Source organism: Vulpes vulpes, chromosome 7, assembly GCF_048418805.1.
Source record: "Vulpes vulpes isolate BD-2025 chromosome 7, VulVul3, whole genome shotgun sequence".
NCBI lineage: Eukaryota > Metazoa > Chordata > Mammalia > Carnivora > Canidae > Vulpes > Vulpes vulpes.
The window spans coordinates 22,792,270-22,798,348 of record NC_132786.1 but is presented as its reverse complement, the minus strand read 5'-3'; positions in this window follow the sequence as shown (position 1 = coordinate 22,798,348).

Below are 6,079 nucleotides of genomic sequence, written 5' to 3'. Positions count from 1 at the left end.
GGGACAGGAGGCCAGCGGGTCTAAGAACAGGTGGTCTGGGCGTGCCCAGGAGGGGAGATAACTCGGTAGTGGGGGCACCACGCTGAGCTGGCCTCCCAGGGGCCCGAGAAACCTGGCATACTGCTGCCCTGTGGTGGTCAGCTTTGTGACCCTGGGCAAGCCAGTGACCGCTTCTGCCACAGTTCCCAGGGTGCGGGGGGTGCCTTCTGCCTCCCTTGAGCCATGCACTGAGAATTTGGGGCTGGACAGACATGCAGGCATTACCACTCACATTAGTATTTCACTTCCCAGATGAGGTGCCGGGAAGTGACGGCCCCTCTCAGAGCTGGTGTGTTCCTGGCTCCTGTGGGCTCTGGCTCAGAGGACACAGCCTGGCACGTGGGGGTTTCTAACCTGTCCCTCCTGTAGGGGAGGCAGAGTGGACTGCGGGTGGGAGATGGGGGCCTGAACAGAGCTCATTCGCGCTGGGGTGACAGTGCCCGCCTCCTGTCATGTCCTTCCCAGACCCTGAGAATGCAGCCCTATTTGCAGATGTCATTAGTCGGATTAAGGTGAGGACCCCCCAGAGCAGAGCGGGCCCTCTATGCATCAACTGGTGTCCTCACGGAAGAGAGGAGGACACAGAGACACCAGAGAGTAAGGCCTCACGTGGATGAAGGCAGAGATGGGGCCGAGTGTCCACAAGCCTGGTGCCTCAGGCGCTGCCAGCAGTGCCAGGACCCCAAGATCAGGGCCCCCCTGCCCTGCAAGGCCCCAGGGAGCCCGGCCTTGCCCACACCCCAATCTAGGCCTCCAGGCTCCAGACAGGGACAGAACACACCTTCACTGTTCAAGCCCTTGGTCTGTGGGACTTTGTGCACAGACGGCGCCGAGTGCAGGGCTGTGGTGCAGCAAGGTTACTCCCAGGCCGGAGTTGGGGGGAGGGTGCAGTGCAGTGCAATTGCTGATGCCATGTCTCCCTGCCCATCTGCCTGGGGAAGGGTGCTCCCAAGGCTCCCAAGGTGCGAGGGTGGGATGAGAGTGCTGCAGATGCCCTCTCCCCACCCTCCCTCAGGCCCCAGCACCCACCTGACCTCTCCCTCAGAGTTCTCAGGGCAGCTGTGTGGGTTGGGCAGGGGTGAAGTCCGGGGAGCAGATGCTGGCCCAGCCGGCAAAGAAGATGTTTCTTAAGCTCACAGGACCCCGAGGGGGTGGCCACATGGCCCGGAGGGCCTCAGGGGAGTGCCGCCCCCCACCCCAACATCAGCAGGCAGAGGGCAGGTGTGAGGGAGAGCTCAGGGCTGTCCCAGGGGAAGGCAGGACAGGCCAACAGCTTAGGGGTTTGAGGAATCCCAGAATGTCTAAGCTGTGGGGTGGATCTGAGTTGCCCAGCACGTCCTCTCACACTGGGGTGATTAAAACTGCTGCTGCTGCTGCCCCAGGGATTCACAGGCCAGTTGAGGGTCCGTGGCTCTAGATTGTTTGGTTTGCATATCAGAGGCTGCTCGGCTGGCCCTCCCAGAGACTGCCACCCAGGAGGGGCAGTCTCTCCCCAGCCAGAGACAGCATCATACTGTACAGCACACCAGATGTACTCTATGCACACTCAGTTCTTGAATTGAATGTCTGTCTTGACTCTTGACAAGACCTGCGTTTGAGCAGGGACGACGTGGGATTGCCTGCCGGCCACCTGTGTCACCCCACCTGCCAGGTGTGCTCGGTGCTTGTGGAGCACTGCCCCCCAGAGGCCCTGAAGAGCGGCTCCGAGGGGCACCTGAGGTCAGATGGGGGTAAGGCAGGAGAGGAGTGTGAGCTCTGTCGGCAGCTTTTGCTTTATTTGCAAAGCATCGCTTTCGGATGAGTGTCACAGCATCACAGGAGTGCTGTGTGCCCACTGTCCAGAGACCACAGGGGTCCTTGCATGTCACCCGGCACCCGAGGACATGACATTGCTGCCCATCTGCCGTTGCCTGCTGCCCAGTCCTCCCCCTGTGCTCTGTGGATGTTTGCTCAGAGCAGGAAAGAGCTGGGGCCCGTGACCTTGAAGGGGAAACACGGCTTTGCAACGTGCCAGGCTCCCTTCCGGGGGGCACACGGGGTCTGGCCACACATCTGCCTTGAAATCCGTGGATGAAGGGAGTTGCTGTCCGTGCAGTGACAGCTCAGCCTTGAGGCCGGGAGAAGAGGAGCCTGCATGCTGCGTCCCAGCCATGGTCCCTGGGTGGCCCTGCTGCCGTGGGCGGCAAAAGTGATGGGGCCAGAGACCAGGGACTGAGGAAGGGGGTGGGGAGGGTGCAGAGCGGTGCCTCTCACCCCTGGGCCCAGCTTCCTGGTCCTCATTCTGCACGATTGTCTATTCTCCTCTCCTCTTTCATTCAGGAGGCAGGGCTGTGTGCGGGATGTGCGGGGCCGACAGTAGGAGGGCCATTGGAGCCAGTCCATGCCGGGGTCCCCCTGTCCCTAATTACCTTTGAAGTGATGTGCCTCCTGGGAGCACCAGCAACCTGCCCGCCTGGTCCTGGCCTCCATGTCAACGTTTCTCAGTGTTCCCGGGAACGTTAGTTTCTCTGGGTGTTGGCCATGCAGAACAGAAGGGGTTTCCCTGGAAGGAAGAGTGGGCCATACAAGGTTAAGATACGTGTGTAAGCATATTAAAGGCTCTGAGAACTCCTGCAGCCATCAATCTGTGTGGGTCACTTAACCATGGGTCTTCACTGGAGTCTTTCCCCCACGGCTCCTCGGGATCACTCAGCGTCTGCCATTCGGGAACACTCAGGAGGGTCTTGTTTTACAGCATTGAAGGGAGATGGTCTGGGAGCAGGTCAACAGCGCACATGGTTTCCATTTCTGTGACCTAATAACCAAGCAGTTTGCCCACAGACAGGTTTGAAAGCTGTTACCTGGGCCAGCTCCTGGGGAAGATGAGACCATTTGTTGTCAGGGCCTTTGGTCTCCCTGTCTCGTCCACATCCTCCCTGTCAGGGACCCCTCTCCTTGACCTCCTTGCTCACGTCTGCTATGTTCTGATTCTGCCCATCTTTCCTCTCCTTGAGATTTTCCTTCACGACTAGGCTAGAGAGCTTGTTTATACTAATGTGTAAATGGCTTGCCAGCTGATATCACTTAAATTTGGCATGGGCAGGAAGCTTTGTGTCCACTGCCCACATGCCTGGGTGTTTCCCTTCCAGCCGAGGACCACTGCCTGCCCCCACTTGCTGTGAGTTGAGAGTGTCCTCTTTAATTACAGAATTTCAAAGTTGGTTAGAGTTGGTCTCTTCTGATGACAGCATTTGTTCATTCAACAACTATTAGTAGCACCTGCTATGAAGTGACCAGGTCCTACTCTAAACGCAGGATGTACACTGGTGGGTGACAAGGCTAAGGCCCCAGGGGCTCAGCTTCCAGTGGAGAAGAGGGAGAAAGCCAAGGTAAGGAGCTGAGGACACTTAATTCTAACAGAGAGTCACTGGAGGCTGAGTGAGGAGCGACCATCAGGAGAGCATCAGCTGTCAGTGTGCGAAGGCAGGGAGAGGGGGTTCTGGATGCGTGGGTCCAGCTGGGCAAGTGTGTTCTGCGAAGGGCCCATGCATAAATGCAGAGAAAGTGGCTTTGGGACCACGTGTGTCTCTGCATGTTCTTCTCTAGAGATGCAAGAGAACCGCAGCTGAGTTTCTCTCCTGGGTCACCTTAGGTCCAGATCCACGACGGCGTTGTGCCCACCAGAGGGCACTGCTTTTAGGGAAATTGTCTGTTTTTCTTCAAAACAAGACAAAGTAGGGGCACCTGGGTGGCTCAGTGGTTGAACATCTAGCTTCGGCTCAGGTCAAAGGAAATAACAACATAAAAAGAAAAAAAGCAAGACAAAGTAAAAATGTCAAAAGCATCCGTGTAAGTCTAGGGTTTGGAGGAGGTAGGTGCCCGAGGTTATGAAGGTGAGCGGTCTGCGGGCTCTAGGCCAGCCGCTGGCTCTTGGGTTTGGTGGACACCAGCCCGGGTGTGGCCGTGACCGCGTGCTGTAGGTGTGGTTGACGCTTAACCAGTAGCCTCCGAAGAAGCAAACCACCCTCCAGGATGCGGGTGGGCCTCAGCCCATCGGTCGAAGGCCGTAAGAACAAAGACGGAGCTTTCCTGAGAAGGATTCTGCCTCAACACTGGCATGGAGGCCCCGTGTGAGTCTCCAAGGCTGCCGCCGCCCTTCAGAACTCACCCGTCAACACCAGGTCCCACCTGAACTTCCAGGCCACTACGACTTTCAGACTCGCCAGTCCTCAAGGACAGAGATTGAGACAGAGAGAGAGAGAGAGAGAGAGAGAGAGGCAGAGACACAGGCAGAGGGAGAAGCAGGCTCCAGACAGGGAGCCTGATGTGGGACTCGATCCCGGGATCCCAGGATCACACCCTGAGCCCAGGGCAGATGCTGAGCCACCCAGGAGTACCAACTGACTCAAGTTCTTTTTTTAAAAAAATATTTTATTTATTTATTCATGAGAGACACAGGCAGAGGGAGAAGCAGGCTCCACGCAGGGAGCCCAATGCGGGACTCGATCCCGGGTCTCCAGCATCACGCCCTGGTCTGAAGGCGGCGCTAAACCACTGTGCCACCCGGGCTGCCTCTGACCCAACTTCTTTTTTTTTTTTTTACGATATTCTTTTTTTTTTAATATGTTTATTTTTTACTGGTGTTCAATTTGCCAACATATAGAATAACACCCAGTGCTCATCCCATCAAGTGTCCCCCTCAGTGCCCATCACCCAGTCACCCCACCCCCCGCCCACCTCCCCTTCCACCACCCCTAGTTCGTTTCCCAGAGTTAGGAGACTTTCATGTTCTGTCTCCCTTTCTGATATTTCCCACTCATTTTTTCTCCTTTCCCCTTTATTCCCTTCCATCATTTTTTATATTCCCCAAATGAATGAGACCATATAATCTTTGTCTGACCCAACTTCTTAAATAAATCTCCCTCTGTCTCTCTCTCCTCCCTCCCCACATACCTTCTTGGTTCTGTTTCTCTGGAGAATCCAAAGGCAACAGCTCAGAAACAAGCTATTAATCCGGTGCCTCCTGGTAAACCATCTTGAGCCACTGGGCCTTCCCCGGGAGAGACGAAAGACAGGACTTCCCTGGGAGGCCATGGGGCTGGGCAGCCGCCACATAAACCAGGACCTCTGTGAACCTCCACAGCCACACTGAAGACCTTCCCTCTGTTCCTGTCTTTCTTGCCCCAACCCCCCAGGGCCAAGGTGGTGTGGCGCCAAGAAGCATAGCCACCTGCCACGGAGGGTCGTGTGCTCAGGCATTGGTGGGGGGCAGGGGGTGGATGGGACTCCCATGTGTCACCTGCAGGTCCCCTCCCCTTCCTAGGCTGTCCCACGGCCTAGGAGGCAGCCCTCTGACCCCAGCCCTGACCCCATCATTTGGTATCTGGAGGTCCTGAAGGCTTTCCCTTCCCAAATCCCAAGTCTGAGCACAGATTAGCCTCAGTCAGCTCTTCTTCCCTGGGCCCTGTGCTGTAGGATCAAACAAGAAGGTCTACAGATATTCCTGTCGTGCGGGGTAGAGACAGGAACTGTCCCTCTGGATGCAGGAAGGGACATGATCCCCAGTCTCCTCTCACCCGGGCGAGGTCAGGAAGCCAAGTGTGGGACAGAGGCTAGTAAGTGGGAGGGGCCATCTCCCATGGCTGCTGCTGGCCCCCTAGTCCCATAGGACGAAGGAGGCCCCTGCGGACATGCAGGGCAGCATGTAGGAGGTGCCTGGGCACCGGCCAGCTTCGAGCGGTGGGGGGCAGAGCCACCGGGACCCAGGCACCACTGGTCTCCACTCTTGCTTGAGACACAGATGCATCTCCAACGAAGCCTTTCTACATCCTGGAGAACTCTTTTTGGGGACCCTGGTCCAACTGCGCATAGGCTCACATCCCCAGCACCAGCTCACACCTCCTGAGGGACTCTGTTGGCCAGTGGGGAGTAAAATGGGGTCTGGGGCAGCAGGCATTTGAAGGGGAGGGTGATGGTGTGGGAAGAGCCCTGCCAAGAAAGGAAGGTTGAGGGGGGCCTATCTCAGGGGCCACACACTCCTGGAACCCACTGGGTCTCTGTG